This window comes from Bubalus kerabau, chromosome 3 (assembly GCF_029407905.1).
Source record: "Bubalus kerabau isolate K-KA32 ecotype Philippines breed swamp buffalo chromosome 3, PCC_UOA_SB_1v2, whole genome shotgun sequence".
In the NCBI taxonomy this organism is placed as follows: domain Eukaryota; kingdom Metazoa; phylum Chordata; class Mammalia; order Artiodactyla; family Bovidae; genus Bubalus; species Bubalus kerabau.
The window spans coordinates 102,067,356-102,085,458 of record NC_073626.1 but is presented as its reverse complement, the minus strand read 5'-3'; the positions used below and the strand labels follow the sequence as shown (position 1 = coordinate 102,085,458).

The 18,103-nt window shown below is 39.5% G+C and overlaps 1 pseudogene; it reads left to right on the top strand.

Moving 5' to 3' along the window:
- Positions 1-17,323: 17,323 nt before the first annotated feature.
- On the top strand, positions 17,324-17,794 carry LOC129647286 (60S ribosomal protein L26-like; annotated as a pseudogene).
- The last annotated feature ends 309 nt before the right edge of the window (positions 17,795-18,103 follow it).

Here is an 18,103-nt window from a genome sequence, read left to right as displayed (position 1 = left end):
ACCAAATTTGGTGATGTTAAAAGAAAGTTATAATAAAAAGAGGAAAATGTGACAAAACAGTTGGGCACACTGTATTCTAACTTGTCTCACTGGGGAATTAATGTGCTGTAATGTTTGATCACAATCTAGTTGCTAAGTGAAATGATTGTGTGACTAATGAGCATAACACAAGTATCACAAGGACCATCTAGTTAGTAAAGAGGTGTTTCATGTCTTAAAAGGACAGCATTCTATATTAATAGTGCCATGGTAGGAAGAAGCATTTTCAATAATGTTTATTATTTTTTGATTATGAAAGTAATATTTTCCTATGTATGTCTACATAGTTGAGAATGTACTACACATAGAATTATACATGTATTATATGTATGTATGTATTATGTATGTATATAGAGGTGCTTCCCAGGTGGTGCTAGAGGTAAAAATACCCACCTGGTAATGCAGGAGACTTGAGATGCAGGTTTGATCCCTGGGTCAGGAAGAGCCCCTGGAGGAGGAGATGGCAACCCACTCCAGTGTTCTTGCCTGGGAAAGCCCATGGATGGAGGAACCTGGCGGTCTACAGACTATGGGGTCTCAAAGAGTTGGACACGTCTAAAGGGACTTAGCACGTACATGTATATAGAAATTTTTGTCCTGCTTTTTTGATCTTATATATTAAGTGTTTTGAAAGTGTGATTAAGAGATCCTTATTCTGCTATCCACCTGAAGTCAAAAGGCAGGGGGGGAAATAGTGAGAAATGGACAACCAGCTGAATGTGTCACAGTGCTAAAGTAAAACTTCATTTATTTAAAAAAATATTTTTAAAAAAGCTTATCATTATTATTGATCACTTGAGCTCTTCACAGGGCATGTAAACAACGTGTGGCATGTAGGTACATTACTGTTTCTGTCCCATATAACAGAAAACCCAACTCAAGCTGTCTTTAAACAGAGCTTGAGGAGCTTGAATCCAGAAGAACTTCCGACTTGAGGTGAAGCTGAATTTGGCAGCTTCATGGATGTTGTTTTTGTTGTTGTTCAGTTGCTCAGTTGTGTCCAACTCTTTGTGAACCCATGGACTGCAGCATGCAAGGCTTCCCTGTCCTTCCCAGAGTTTGTTCAAACTCGTGTCCATTGAGTCGGTAATGTCATCCAACCATCTCACCCTCTGTTGTCCCCTTCTCCTCCTGCCTTCAATCTTTCCCAGCATCAGGGTCTTTTCTAATGAGTCAGCTCTTCGCATCAGGTGGCCAAAATATTGGCACTTCAGCGTCAGCATCAGTCCTTCCAATGAATATTCAGGATTGATTTCCTTTAGGACTGACTGGTTTGATCTCCTTGCAGTCCAAGGGATGTTACCTGTGAGCCAACTTGTCTTCAGCTCCACACTTTACCTTCCTTGCTGTTGCTTTTATTCTCTCCCTCCACATTTCCCCTGCGTCACCCCATCTACAGCCACTGCAAAGATGACATCTTAATATCATGCCAGTCAGGAAAAGAAAGGCTCCAAGAGTCCAGTACAAATTTGGGTTTAAATCTCTTTGATTCAGGTTGGATCACCTGCCTAACTCTGAACCAGTCACAGGGACCATGAGGAAGAGACACTGATGTACCAAACAAGTTCCAGTCCAGGCTGAAAATTGGGTATGTCCCACCTTTGGCTAAAAATAGAGAAAGATAGGATAGGAATGGATATTTCCAGAAAAAATAAACTAAAATAACCAAATAGTAAAATATGTACTCTGTACTATCCTATTATTGTTCTACTGCCATTGGCTCAGATCACACCTTCCTTGATCCAGTCTTCACAAGTAAAAAGAGAAATGTGAAAAAAAAATAGTAGATAATTCATAAATGAACAGCAAAGGTAATGAAAAGTATTTGGATTCCTTACTCAAGGAAAGGAAATTTTAAACCTGATCCAACAGATTCCATACTAATAGTTGTAAACAAAAATTGTGATATACATTTTCCTTCATCGTGGCTTAGACTGGGAGAATTAGCTTGGCCTGTTACCCAAACATTCTGTCACTCACAAGAATAACAACCATAGCAAGGGCTAACTTCTATTGGTCACTTATTAAGTGTCAGATAGTGGGTGTTCATTGGAAGGACTGATGCTAAAGCTGAAACTCCAGTACTTTGGCCACCTCATGCAAAGAGTTGACTCCTTGGAAAAGACTCTGATGCTGGGAGGGATTGGGGGCAGGAGGAGAAGGGGACGACAGAGGATGAGATGGCTGGATGGCATCACTGACTCGATGGACGTGAGTCTGAGTGAACTCCGGGAGTTGGTGATGGACAGGGAGGCCTGGCGTGCTGCAATTCACGGGGTCGCAAAGCGTCAGACACGACTGAGCGACTGAACTGAACCGAACTGAAGTGTGCTAAGAGCTTTGTATTCACGCTTTCGGTTAGGCTTTACACCTCTACTGGATGGGGACTATTACTGTCCTCATTTTAAAGATGAGAAAATGAAGTTGACTTTCTTCTCCAATGTCACAGCCTGTAAGTAGTGCAGAATTCTTTCAACATGTCCAGGTGATAAGCAACACAAAGTTCCTACTGAGCCTGTTGCAAGGCTCTGAGATGAGGATTTTTGTTTTTCTTCTAAATAAGATTCTTGCTTTTTTTAAAGACATATTTTTGTACTCTTCAAGGATAGCTGCCAAGTCTTATGCTCTTTGAATGCCCATTCCAGCTATTTCAGGACCATGACCAGAATTGATACTTATGGTCTATGTTAGTGGATTGATTAATCTGGCCAAAGAGAGTCTTAAACTGTTGTTCGAATCTAATTTGAATAGGCACATCGACCCAAGTGAATTTTAAAGCTTCTTTTACATGCTGAATCTATAAATGTATATTCTGTCTTTACAGTTGAGCCTCTTTGTATCAGTCAGTAATTGTTCTGTAGAAAATTCTCAAGTCATAGTTAAGTCATGTCACAGTTAAGCACTAATTCTTAGTCATGTATCTGTGGGTTGGCTGGAGTGTCTTTTTTCAGACTGGACCAGAATTGCTCTCATTCTTGGTCTCCTTCAGAGGTCCAACCTGAAGGAGCAGTGTCTACTTGGGGTAAATTCTTTTCTTGAAGGAGACAGAAGAGAAAGTGAAAAAATCTTAGTGTGGACGCATATGTCAAACCTTTGCTCATATTTCTAACAACCCATGGGCCCAGTCACGTGGCTAAGATCAACATCAACAGGAGAGGGAAATACACTTCTCTCTTGGAATGTTGAAGGGAGAGAGACTAAGTATTATCTGAACAGTAATTTACTCTATTATACCTCCTCAGATAAAGAACAAGGAGTATAACATGAATTAAGTACAGGCTTATTTATCCATCAATTTAGAAAAGATTATGGAGTAGGTACCATATAGTAATTTTTGAGCTAGATGATGAGACTGCAATAATGAATAGTAGCCTAGTGGAAAGACAAATCCCATTTCTTTGTGTATCCTAGTACCAATCCCATTGGTAGACTCTTCCCCACTTGACAGCGAAGAAACTGAGGCATCAAGAGATCAAATAAAATTGGTCAAAGACACACAGATAACAAGTGCCAAAGGTAGCATGTAAAGCCTGCACATGAAGCCTGAATTTTTTTAACCTCATCAGTGTTGTTTTCCAATAATAGAGAAACTCCCAGATTGCTTTAGAAATGAACAACAAAAAACAGACTACTTATTAGTTAGAGTTATATCCGACAGGCATAGTCAATACGAGTGATAGAGAACCAGAAATCCACTACTGTAGGCATTAGCCTTATACAATCATGGATGCCGGCTGCCTCGCAGTCTGATGCTGAGCCAGAGTATCAGCAATCAGGAAGAGAAGATGCACATGAAGTAGAGCAACCAGGGGGAGCCTGTGCGGAAAAACTGGAAGTTCACTAATCGGCCACTGCCTCCAGTCCCAATGATTTGGACAACTTATGAGATAAGCCAGCATCCTGTACCACAGAGCTGTAGGTGCCCCTGGCCGGAGATTCTTGGAAGCTTAAGGAGTCTGATGGGAGCTGAAAGTGCTGTGGGCCCACGCACTGCCCCTTGCCAGCAGCAGATCTGCGACAACGTACACGAAGTCCAACAGCACCTGCCCTGCAGTAATGCTTGGAGCCTAGAAATGGCTGCCTTTTGGTGCCAAATCCCACTCAGATCTCTATTGTGGCTAACCCTAACCTGGTGGAGAAGGAAATGGCAACCCACTCCGGTACTTTTGCCTGGGGAATCTAATGGACAGAGGAGCCTGGCAGGCTGCAGTTCATGGGGTCGCAAAGAGTCAGACACGACTGAGCAACTGAACACCAACACCAACCCTAACCTGGAACCATATGGGAAGAGAACGTGGGGAAATTGACACAGGGAAAGCCATCACACCATGTTAGGATTTTTACTGTGAATTAAGTAAAAGTTGTATTTAACAGTAAGTATGAAATGAAATGATTTGCTAGAAATTTCAAGTGTTCTAGAGTGGAAAATCCTGAGAGATGTCAGAGCGTTCGTGTCTAGAAGCTTCTTCCCGTGCAGTAACAGATCGTGAGTTTATTTATTTAAGCCTGACATTTCATAAACAGCCATAACACTTAGGTTTTCTTTCATCATAATGTCACTCTGATGTATACTATTTGGGTTGCAAGAACTTATACAAGCTTAAGGAAAAAAGGGAATTAATTGGTTTGTATACCTGGAAATATAAGAGTAGCTCTCACATCAGGCATGGCTAGGTTCAGGGATGCAAAAAATATCACTAGGGTTTATTCAGCATCTCTCAACTATGCTAATCTCTGCTTCTCTTTGTGTGTAAGGTCCATGTTTTTCTACTCTAAGCAGGCTAGTGCCACGTGTCAGAAAACATAACTGCCAGTATTTCCCACATGTGTGTCTTTACATCTTGAGATGCAAAAAATAAATAAGCTATTTCTTTCCTCCTCCCACACATCACACACACACACACACACACACTTTGAAAGATTCCAAGTTGCCTCGTCTGGGTCATACGCCCACCACTTGCATCAAACACTGTAAGACAGAAGGATGAGATACTATGATTGAACAGTTTTGGATCTCCTGCCCACTCCCACAGCAGAAGCTGGCAGGACACTGAGGCTGTCTTTTCCACCAAACCCCTAGAATGAAGGAGGAGTCACTCCTGAAATAATACTGGAGTCCTGGCCAGATTAAAGTGATTAATGCAAATGTACTCTAAATCAAAGAATTATAAGGTCTTTGTTAATTGAAACAGAGAAGATGTTGAAGTTTATATTGTTCTTTTCTCTTTTCTAGCAAGTATGACCATAACACAAATAAGCACCTTTATTAGCTCTCTGATAACAAATGAAGTATAGGGGAAAAAAAAAAAAAAAAAAAGCACATATTGGCAATAGAACCAAATGCAGTTTTCTATAGATAGCACTGGCCTGCTGCTATCTCAATTTAAAATACATTAAAAACATCGCCACCAGATGAACTTTATGGCCAGCTTTAGCTTTGAAGGAAATGAAAGAAATCGAATGTCCAGCAGCTATCCTGGAATGTTTTGCCTTGGCCTGAAATTTTTTTATTAACAAATAATGATGCATGCAGCTGTTACCCATTGGTCATGCACAGGCTCATATTTTTTAATACAAAACAAAAGAATCCATAAGAATGGAGAGGCTTCCTAATAATGAAGAATGACCTTTAATTTAATGGACTTTACTTTGAGGTAAACTGGTAAAAGCTAATTTTTTATAGCTTGTCTTAAAATTATTTTTCTTAGGGGCTTTGTTTTCAGACATAATGTGAATCCGTAAGTGATAACACTGAAATTGGTTCATAACTCTTCATTCTCTCATTTCTTCACTGATTTTGAGCCCACTGTGTTGTCATGTGCTGGGCTTAGTACTAGTGATACCAAAAAGAATAAGATACATCCTTGCCCTCAAGAAGCTCAAATACGGAGGGAAGGAAAGCTCAGGAAACACAGACAACACTATGAAATGGACGCGTTCCATTTTGCCCGCAGTGTCAGAGAAAGCCTTTTAGACCAAGATCTTGATGAAGAAACATTTTCTAATCAGAGACCCTATAAAATGGCATTCCAGGAAGAAAAGACAGCAACCATTGTTATAGGACATTACAAATTAACTATGTCATGGAGTTTAGAAAGATAACTCTGGAAGAGGGGGAAAGGGGCCGTGACAAAGGAGGGACTGATTACACAGAGACCTTATAGAGATTACAGAGAAACCTGACGTGTGGCTAAACTAGACACCCTGCAAAGTTCACATGGAAACTAGTAGTAGTGGATTGAATGAAGGTGCTAAGAAAGAGGAAGCAATCAGAATACCTTTCACGTTTCCAGTTTTGGAGACTAACTGGATGGAGGTATCATTGGTGGTATTGGGAGAAAAACACAAAACAGACGGGGAGGGGGGGTAGATAGGAGGACAGAGAGGATTCGAAGAGAGATCACAGATCTGTGATTGCCTATATAAGACATTAATTTGTGTCTTAGTACAATAGCTACATAAAATAGTCTACCCATAATATATTTTTCTTTAGTATATTTTAATGTCCCATTTAAACATATTCATCATGTCAATACACATTATTAAATAACAATATGGACCAAGTCATCTGTTTTTATATTCCCAATACTCTATGAGGAGTATAATTTTTTATGGCAGTAATTTCACGTATGTTTATTATTCTATCTTTGCGAGGAGACTTTTAGAATTTTGGCTTCCCTAGTGGCTCAGATGATAAAATATCTGCCTGCGATGCAGGAGACCCGGGTTTGATCCCTGGGTTGGGAAGATCCCCTGGAGAAGGGAATGACTACCCAAGCCAGTATTCTTGCCTGGAGAATTCCATGTACAGAGAAGCCTGGTGGGCTGCAGACCATGGTGTTACAAAGAGTTGGACACAACTGAGTGACTAACACATTCTCAGGTATGTTTATTATTCTGTCTTCATGAGAATATTACAGGTGCTTTGAGGGGGGTGGGGAAATACCATCTCCATGTGACTACATATTTTGAGACAAGAAAAAAAAAATGTTTCTGACCTCAACTAAGCTGAGAACTATTCCAGTTTGTATTTTCTAACCTTCAGTTTTCATATGGAGACATTGTCATCTATAAGAATATAACAATGTTAAACCTTTTCAAATGTCTTTTTGTTTAACTCACAAAATTTGAGGACTACAGATTCTTACAGATTAGGAGTAAACTATTCATCAGAAACAATAATAGCTATTAGTTGTTGAATGCACATAGCATTTTTCACTGATGTTCTCAGAAACTTGTTGTTTAGTTCCTAAATTGTGTCCAACTCTTTTGCAACCCCATAGACTGTAGCCCACCAGGCTCCTCTGTCCATGAGATTTCCCAGGCAAGGATACCAGAGAGGGTTGCCATTTCCTTCTCCAGGGGATCTTCCCAACCCACGGATCGAACCCACATCTCTGCTTAGCAGGCAGATTCTTTACAACTGAGCCACCTGGGAAAGCCCACCTCTAAGAGACTTGCTTACCACTATATTATAAAATGGGCTTCTCTGATGGCTCAGACGGTAAAGAATCTCCCTGCAATGTGAGAGACCTGGGTTTGATCCCTGGTTTGGGAAGATCCCCTGAAGAGCAGGGCATGGCAACCCTCTCTAATATTCTTGCCTGGAGAATCCCTTTGGATAAAGGAGCCTGGAGGGCTACAGTCCATGAGGTCACAAAGAGTCGGACATGACTGAGCAACTAAGTACACTCACACATATTGTAAAACTTTGACAGCAATCTTAGGTAAGGCATTAAAACGAATTTTAAGAAAGGTAACTGAGTTTTTTTCACATCAAATGTCAGGGTGCAGGGAGGTTGGTTGTCTAGTCTTACTTCACACTGAGTCTTTTTCATTTACTTTTCTTAATGCATTCCAAAGTTGTTAAAATTTCTTATATAAAAATATGATTGATTGTTACAGTGACAGTAATTGCATTTTAGCAAAAGTAACCATTATAGTAATTTTCTTCAAGGAAGAGAAATCTAACTAACTCAAGTAGCTAGTTACTTCCTAACACATTAACTTTGAAATTTTTTAACATAAAAATACTTGATAAGGCAAGTACAATAAAATGGCATGCAATGTTTGTAAAACTACTTGCATTAGGTACTTCTCAATTTTATGTAGCTGTTAATCACAAATTAAGTGAAACAAAATATAGGAAAGTACTAAAATTTCTATACTAGTGGGCCAATTAAACTAAGTCTTCATTTTAAGCCTTTTAATAATGACTCTCAGAGAGCTCTTATTTCATTTCTAAACTATAGAAGGTAATGATATTTTTAACCAAAATTTATTCATATGATGCCCTTAGAAGATTGAATGAAATGAATACATGAAGATAGTATGATTACAAAGAAAAAACAATTATACATGTGCCTAGACAGGGTAATGCTGTATATAGTGACAACTTGAACATGTTAAATCACAAATGCAACAGCATTAGCATTTAATTTCATGTATTTAGCTGCACACCTGAATACTAATTAGCAACTAAAAAAGGAAACATGTGGTAATGTATGTATTGATAAAATCTCACTTCCATATTCTTCAGACACCAGTGATTTAACATGAACTACATACCAGGAAAAGCTACTTTCTCATCTTCACCATTTCCTTTCTAAAATTATTTTTCGTTATTATTGAAAGCAATAATTCAATTTCAAAATCAGTTAATGCTGACTGAAGTGTTGGCTAAATCCAGAATTACATTTTCTAATATTTATTGTTAACAATATATAGACAGTACCTGCAGAGTATAAAGCAAGAAGCCTCAAATTCAGTATGCAAATAGACAAACAGTAATTCAAAGTAACATAAGTCAATTGAGATAACTCAAATTTTTCATTTTTAAGGAGCCTCAGAGGACACAGGTACTTTGTTTCTGCCCCTTCTTAGCCCTTTTTTTGAAATGGCCCCTGCAAAAAAAAGATTTATTTTGAAGGCTTAGACAGGGGAAAAGGAGTTTAAACTTCATGATTTTTTCCTGCCTGCCTCTATTCATCTTTCTCCATCTCCATTCCTTTGCTAGCCTCTGTATTTAAATTGGCCCTTGCACTACCTTTGATTTATTTTGCTGTTATTGTTATAAAAGAGAATTTTATTCATAAAGCCATATTTCTTTGACTTAATGCGTCCCTTTATTTTTCCACGATTCCCCATAGATTGCAGATTCTCACCCCCTTGTTTGTATCATTTTGTCCCTCAATTGCATCTATAGTAAAAGTTAGTTCTTACTATGTATGGCGTGGGATGCAGTGAGAGAAATTGCAGGTGTGTTTGTGTGAGAATACATGTGTCCCTTTGCTTTTGAGTTGTATTCAAAAATAAGGATTCAGTATAAAATTAGTGACTACTGTCTTTCATCACAGTCCTATTTCCTTAAAGCCTGGCTGGTGTTCCATTTATTAACAAAACACCAAGGTAAAAGGTAATTAGAAAATAATTACACTAGTGGACATCAAATGAGACATTTAAATATCTTATAAATATCTGCTAAGAAAGTTCCAGGGACTATATAAGTTAGCATGCTTCTAGTTACAAACAACAGAAAAACCAACTGAAACTTGCAGAAACAGTAACGCACATTTAGTGGCTCAAATAACTAATAGTTCAAAGGATGGGAGAGATTCAGGTGCAAATGACCAGAGTTTCAAATAATTTGGCTACAGTTGTCTAGTTTTTCCTTCTTTGATTGTTGACTCTACCCTTAGCCTACTTTCTTTCCAGGTTGCAAATTTCAGCTTATAGCAACGAGGGATGTTTCCCATTTATATCTCCTGAGAAAGGGCATGTCCCCCTCCCCCCCCAGTCAAAGAATAAAAGTCCCAACCCTCATTTTGATTGGCCCAATTTGGGCAACTCTTGAATCACCTGTAGTGGCAAGAAGGAAAGACCAACCAAGGCATATGCCTGGAACATGCTGAATAACTCCATAGGTTTTTAAAATATTGAAATGCTTCTAAACCAGGTATTAAGCAGCCAGTGCTCTAAGTCCCCCAGGTGTTCCTCACTGCATCAGCCTGGAATCCTTCTGACCTCTCTATCCAGCACCTAAAAAGTAAACACCTGCAAAGTGGGGATCCATTCAGACTCTGCTTCAGCAATGCAGCAGGCATCTCTTCTGTTAGGATTCCTTGGTTGTCAAACATGAATATATTTCCAGCTTGCGACTGAAGGTAGGATCAATCCCACTGTATTAGTTTTGTAGACCTGCCATAACAAAATACCAGAAACTGGGTGGCTCAAGGCAACAAAAATGTATTCTCTCATCATCCTGAAGGCTGGAAGTCCCAACCCAAGGTGTTTGCTGAGCCATGCTCCCTCCAAAGACTCTAAGAAAGAATTCTTTCTTGTTTCTTCTAGCTTCTGGTGGTTGCTGGCAGTCCTTGGTGTTCCTTGGTTTATGACAGCTAACTCCAATCTCTGCATCTGTCTTTACATGATGATTATTTATGTGTCTGTGTCTAAATTTCCTTCTTATAATGACATCAATCACTGGATTACAGATCACTAGTCCAGCATGACCTCATTTTAACTTGATAATATCTGCAAAGATCCTATTTCCAAATAAGTCACATTCACAGGGTCCAGGTAGACATGAATTTAGGGGGGCACTATTCAACCCAGCACCCCACCCGCCAAGTGAGATGACTGCTCTGTGACAGGAAAGTAGTAAAGTGATGCTGAGGAGGTTCCCACATGGTCTACTCTAGATGCGGGACACGCTGGGCCTCGGCTCTCTTCATGTGCCTGGTTATGTCTACAGCTATATAGTTGACCTCGCGTTTCAGATTTTACTTGAATCTTCTGAGCTAGCTCTTCTGCTGCCTAATCTCATATTCAATTCTGTGAAAGCCTAAGTCCATGGACTTCAAATATTTGTGCTGGGAAGGGGTCTGGCAGAGTCCTTACATCTGCACACCAGTCCAAGCACTATCAATAGAGTGAATAAGCAATATATCTCACCTATGACTGCAGCCATGAAATTAAAAGACGCTTACTCCTTGGAAGGAAAGTTATGACCAACCTAGATAGCATATTGAAAAGCAGAGGTATTACTTTGTCAAAAAAGGTCCATCTAGTCAAGGCTATGGTTTTTCCTGTGGTCATGTATGGATGTGAGAGTTGGACTGTGAAGAAGGCTGAGCACCGAAGAATTGATGCTTTTGAACTGTGGTGTTGGAGAAGACTCTTGAGAGTCCCTTGGACTGCAAGGAGATCCGACCAGTCCATCCTAAAGGAGATCAGTCCTGGGTGTTCATTCGAAGGACTGATGTTGAAGCTGAAACTCCAATACTTTGGCCACCTCATGTGAAGAGTTGACTCATTGGAAAAGACTCTGATGCTGGGAGGGATCGGGGGCAGGAGGAGAAGGGGACGACAGAGGATGAGATGGCTGGATGGCATCACTGACTCGATGGACGTGAGTCTGAGTGAACTCCGGGAGTTGGTGATGGACAGGGAGGCCTGGCGTGCTGCAATTCATAGGGTCGCGAAGAGTTGGACATGACTGAGTGACTGAACTGAACTGAACTGATGCTTTTCAAATGTACATAGCTATGATTAATTTTTAAAAATTCACTTAAAATCTTCTTGCATTTATAGTACCACTTTGTCATTATGTGTGTTCTCTATCAATGCATAATAAATGAAACTTCTATTGTACTTTAGCACATTGGCCTTTATTAAAAGGGCCATGAGTAAATTGAGATACAAGTCTGACTGCTGTGACAAAGGCCAAAAAACAATCAAATCAATTCAGTCGCTCAGTCATACCCAACTCTTTGCAACCCCATGGACTGCAGCACACCAGGCTTCCGGGCCCATCACCAACTCCCGGAGCTTGCTCAAACTCAGGTCCATCAAGTCGGTGATGCCATCCAACCATCTGCCATGACCCTCTGTCATCCCCTTCTCCTCCTACTTTCAGTCTTTCCCAGCAACAGGGTCTTTTCCAGTGAGGCAATTCTTTGCATCATGTGGCCAAAGTATTGGAGCTTCAACTTCAGCATCAATCCTTCCAATGAATATTCAGGACTGATTTCTTTTAGGATGGACTGGTTGGATCTCCTTGCAGTCCAAAGGACTCTCAAGAGTCTTCTCCAACACCACAGTTCAAAAGCATCAGTTCTTCAGGACTCAGCTTTCTTTATAGTCCAACTCTCACATCCATACATGAAAAAACATACTGGAAAAAATATAGCTTTCACTAGTCGGACCTCTGTCAGCAAATAATGTCTTTGCTTTTTAAAATGTTGTCTAGGTTGGTCATAACTTTTCTTCCAAGAAGCAAGCATCTCTTAATTTCATACTGCAGTCACCATCTGCAGTGATTTTGGAGCCCAGGGAAATTGTTACTCTTTCCATTGTTTCCCCATCTATTTGCCATGAAGTGATGGGACCAGATGCCATGATCTTAGTTTTTTTTGAATGTTGAGTTTTAAGCCAGCTTTTTCACTCTCCTCTTTCATGTTCAGAGACTCGTTAGTTCTTCTTCACTTTCTGCCATAAGGGTGGTGTCACCTGCATATCTGAGGTTATTGATATTTCTCCCAGCAATCTTGATTCCAGCTTGTGCTTCATCCAGCCCAGCATTTCACATGATGTACTCTGCATATAAGTTAAAAAAGCAGGATGACAATATACAGACTTGACGTACTCCTTTCCCAATTTGGAACCAGTCTGCTGTTCCATGTCTGGTTCTAACTGTTGCTTCTTGACCTGCATACAGATTTCTCAGGAGGCAGGTTAGGTGGTCTGGTATTTCCATCTCTTTAATAATTTTCCACAATTTGTTGTGATCCACACAGTCAAAGGCTTTGGTATAGTCAGTAAAGCAGAAGTAGATGTTTTTCTGGAACTCTTTTTCGATGATGCAAGGGATGTTGGCCATTTGATCTCTGGTTCCTCTGCCTTTTCTAAAACCAGCTTGAACATCTGGAAGTTCATGGTTCACATACTGTTGAAGTCTGGTTTGGAGAATTTTGAGCATTACTTTACTAGTATGTGAGATGACTGCAATTGTGTGCTAGTTTGAACATTGTTTGGCATTGCCTTTCTTAGGGATTGGAATGAAAACTGACCTTTTCCAGTCCTGTGGCCACTGCTGAGTTTTCCAAATTTGTTGGCATATTGAGTGTAGCACTTTCTCAGCATCATCTTTTAGGATATGAAATAGCTCAACTGGAATTCCATCACCTCCACTAGCTTTGTTCATAATGATGCTTCCTAAGGCCCATTTGGCTTTGCATTCTAGGATGTCTGGCTCTAGGTGAGTGATCACACCATCATGGTTATCTGGATCATGAAGATCTTTTTTGTGTAGCTCTTCTGTGTATTCTTGCCACCTCTTCTTAATATCTTCTGCTTCTTTTAGATCCATACCATTTCTCTCCTTTATTGTGCCCATTTTTGCATGAAATGTTCCCTTGGTATCTCTAATTTTCTTAATTAGATCTATAGTCTTTCCTATTCTACTGTTTTCCTCTATTTCTTTGCATTGTTCACTGAGGAAGGCTTTCTTATCTCTTCTTGCTATTCTTTGGAAATCTGCATTCAGATGGGTATATCTTTCCTTTTCTCCTTTGCCTTTCACTTCTGTTTAGCAAAAAGGCAAAATGGTTGTCTGAAGAAGGCTTACAAATAGCTGAGAAAAGAAGAAAAGCTAAAGGCAAAAAACAATAATTCAAACAGATCGACATTAATTTCTTTTTCATGTAAAAGCTAAATCATAAGTAGTCCAGAACTCATATGGCAGCTCTGTGATCTTGAGGACCTGGACACTTACTGCTTTGTCATTCTACCTTTCTCAAGTCATGGCTTTTATCCCTGGTCTAAGATGGTTTTTGCAGTTTTCACCAGTGTGGCTGCATTCTGCTCACATATCGTTGGTAGACCCTAAAATAAATGGCCAAGCATAGCAGCAAGAGTGACTGGGAAATGTAGTCTTTATTTGAGCAGGCTTGTGCTCAGCTGAATGTTGAGCGTTCTCTTGCTAAAGAGAGAAGGAGAAAATCAAGATTAGGGGACCGTTGACAGTCCTTGACAAAAACTACATGCACTTAGAAGAAAGTGATGGATATTTGCAAATAACTGGCATATACCTAACTGATTATCAAGTTTGTTCTAAAATCATTTTCAATATAACTTTACACACCCTGAATATTTTAAATTTGTGACTTGTTTTCTTTAGACTACCTTACCTTACTAACTCTATTTATATAGTTGAACTAAATATATATTCATGAGATGTCTGGAGTAAGAAAATTTTAGAGTCATAAAGAGAATGGCTGCAAATATTGAAGTTAACAGGAAACAGTGTATGAAAGGGGTAAAGATTGTAAGTTAGTGAGTGACTGTTTTGCTAGAATGATAATTTTAACTCCCTATATCTAGTGACGAGTTATCCAGTCACAGATCTTCCTCAGCTTACAGTGGGTTTATGTCTCAATAAACTCATGATTGGTTGAAAATATCATAAATCTAAAACACATTAATATACCTACTGAACATCACAACTTAGCCCACCCTAATTGAAACATGCTCAGAACACTTGTTAGCCTACAGTTTGGCAAAATCATCTAACACAAAGCCTGTTTTATAATAAAGTGTTGAATATCTCAGGTAATTTACTGATGCTTGCTGTAGACTTTATATAGTTGTTTAAGTATCTCCAGCATAGCAATTACTTTTTTATCTACTTTCTGTACAAATTCCCTGACCATTTCTAGAGTTATATGCTTCCTAAGCAATAGATATGAAATATTTGTGATATTTAGGAAGCCAATACCTCACTCTCTTAGGGTTTGAATTGGAAAGCAAGATGTAATATAGATAAATTTCCTCAAAATGTATTCCTCTACATTTTCCCTACAAGCAACCTATCTGCAAATCAGATACTTCCCCCTCATCTCCAGCACCTCTTAATGCCAGAGGGGCCCAGGACTTCATCCCTTCTCTATATACACTCTTTCCCTGGTAGTTCTCATTCAGTCTCATGATTTTATAGGCCAAATGAAGATTTCTACTTAGCCTAATAGGCCTTTTAATCCTAAATTTTCATATCCAAACTTCTGACCTCCTTATTTACCTCCATCTCAAATATATTAGGGTTCCAGTTTTCTCTGTCAGTGACTAACAACTCCAGTTTCTTGGGCCAAAAATTTTGGAGTCATCTTTTACTTTTTTTTCTTCCCTACACCCTACAATTACTCTTCAAGAAGTCATATCAGTCCTATATACAAACTATATCCAGCTTCCAATCACTTCTCATTGCTTCCTCTGCTGTCTACAACTCTGGTCCAGGAACTGCAATTCACTGCAGTAGCCTCCTCACTGGTCTCCCCTACTTCTGCCCTAGTCCTTCTAATAGTTTTTCTTAACAGAGCAGCCTGAGTACTTTCTTTTAAAGTCTTAGATCAGGTCATTTCTCTGTTCATACCCCTCTACTGGATCCACTTTCCCTAAGTGACACTTGAAGTCCTTATTTATAGCCTAGAAGGTTCCTCATGACAGAGCCTCTATCTGACCACATCTCCTACTCCACACCAGACACACTGACCTTTTTGCCACAGGATAATGTACTTACCATACCCTTTGTTGACCTTAAACAGTAGACTACCAGTTATTTCTGCAGCAAAAATGCGTTTATTCAAGATCAACAAAGAAGAGCAATTCAGGAACCACAACTGTGGTGAGGCACATGCAAAGTCTTCCCAAGGAGAAGAAAAGAACTCTTTCATAGAAGAAAAAAGAAAGTTGGGAGGGCTGTAGTAAATGAAGAGTCCACTGGAGGAACTGAGAGTCTTCATTGAACGAGTTGTGACACTCTTTCATTGGCTAAGCTCTTCCCAGGCAAGAAGAAAAAGTTTTCTTATTCTTGGTGGTCTCTGCTATTGTAGTAAGGCAAAAGAGTTCCCCCTTGACATTTAAAATAGAAAACTGTATCTTAATTGAGGTTACTGTCTATTAACTTTTACACTCTCTTCCCCTAGGTGTCTGAATGGCTTACTCTCTCACCTCCTGTTAGTCTCCTCTCAAGCATTACCTGCTCAGGGCACAACTGCCTTTCCATAGTAGTTATTAACATTTGACATATATTTTGCATGTTTATTTTGTTTATTGTCTGTTTTTCCCATAAGAATGAAAAATCTTGTATAAACTTAATATATATTAAATATTTACTACATATTTCCAGTTCTTAAATCTGTGCCTGACATAAAGAAGGTGTGCAACAAGTATTTGATGAATGAACGAATGAAAGTATATATATAACATTATTTCACAAAAATAAATAAGCATTCAGTTCAGTTCAATTCAGTTCAGTCACTCAGTCATGTCTGACTCTTTGTGACCCCATGAATCGCAGCACGCTAGGCCTCCCTGTCTATCACCAACTCCAAGAGTTCACTCAGACTCATGTCCATCGAGTCAGTGATGCCATCCAGCCATCTCATCCTCTGTCGTCCCCTTCTCCTCCTGCCCCTAATCCCTCCCAGCATCAGAGTCTTTTCCAATGAGTCAACTCTTCGCATGAGGTGGCCAAAGAACTGGAGTTTCAGCTTTAGATCATTCCTTCCAAAGAAATCCCAGGGCTGATCTCCTTCAGAATGGACTGGTTGGATCTCCTTGCAGTCCAAGGGACTCTCAAGAGTCTTCTCCAACACCACAGTTCAAAAGCATCAATTCTTCGGTGCTCAGCTTTCTCCACAGTCCAACTCTCACATCCATACATGACCACAGGAAAAACCATAGCCTTGACTAGATGGACCTTTGTTAACCTCAAATAAATTTAGAAGAATCTCATAAGTATAGAGTATTATCTATGGGTTAGGCTCCAGGTAGTATTTTACAAGTGTGATGTCAGTAAATTTACATAGCAAGTCCTACGTTATTGGTCTTATTAAACCAACTTATAGGTGAGATATTGTGTAACTAGTCAATAAATGGGGAATGTGGGTTCATACTCTGATATGCTGGTCATTCTTTACCCAACATTCCTTTTTAGATTAAAAAAAAAGTCAACACCAACAACAGCAACAAAAAAGATTATTACACCAAAGCTTCATTTAAAAATGGGCAACTAAATGCCTGGCTAGGATTCCAACTGTGTGAAAATTATAAATCCCAGCTTTTCAAAGGAAGAATATTGGGTAGGTCTGGCAAAAGCCTGAGCAGAGATTAGACAGGCAGAACTGAGCATTCCAACAGACAAACAGATTATAGTTAGAGAAACTTCTCTTAAAATGCCATCTTCCCTTCCCTGTTGTGGTCATCACTGAAGTGGCAACAGCCAAAAATGAAAATTAATCCCTTTTTGACTTCAGACAAGAGCAAGAACCATAAAAAACATGCCAACTCACTTTCCCACATTCACATTAAGATTATTTCTTTCCCTCTTTCCAAAGCTGAGACAGGAGTACCACGTCCAGTCCATGTCCATCTAAAAGGATGATGAAGTTCAGGTTGTACAAGGATATTACAAAGGTCAACAATTTGGCAAAGTATTTCAAGTTTGCAGGAAGACATGTGTCATCTACAATGAACATGTACAGCAGGAGAAGCCTATGGCACAAGTGTCCATGTGGGCACTCAGTCTAGCAAGGTGGTTAGCACCAGGCCAAATGTGAACAAGGTTGGCAAAAAGCGCTTTGGATGTAAAGCCAAATCTTGCAAAGTAAGAAAGGAAAAGGGCCAAAAAAGGAAGAAATATATGAGAAGATGTGGAAATAAAGTAATCTTATATACAACCTTCATTAATACCTGCTAAAATGAAAACGAAAACAGAAACAAAAAAACCCAACTCCTTAACCCAACCAGCCAACCCATACTCCCATTGTGCAAAAGGATGAGAAATTGTTTTATGTTCTTGCCTGTTGATTTGTTGTTATCAGTTTGCACCAGATGACTGAGATAATCCAAGGGTGCCAGAAATAAAATTCGGGATCTTTTTATTAAAGCGGTCTCTTATTTTGGTTGGTCATAAATAGTAAAGAAGGCCTTCCTTTGCCCTTCTGCTGGCCATGTGAAGAAACATGGGGTTGACTTTGCCTCTGATCTTCTCCAACTCTTCTTTTCT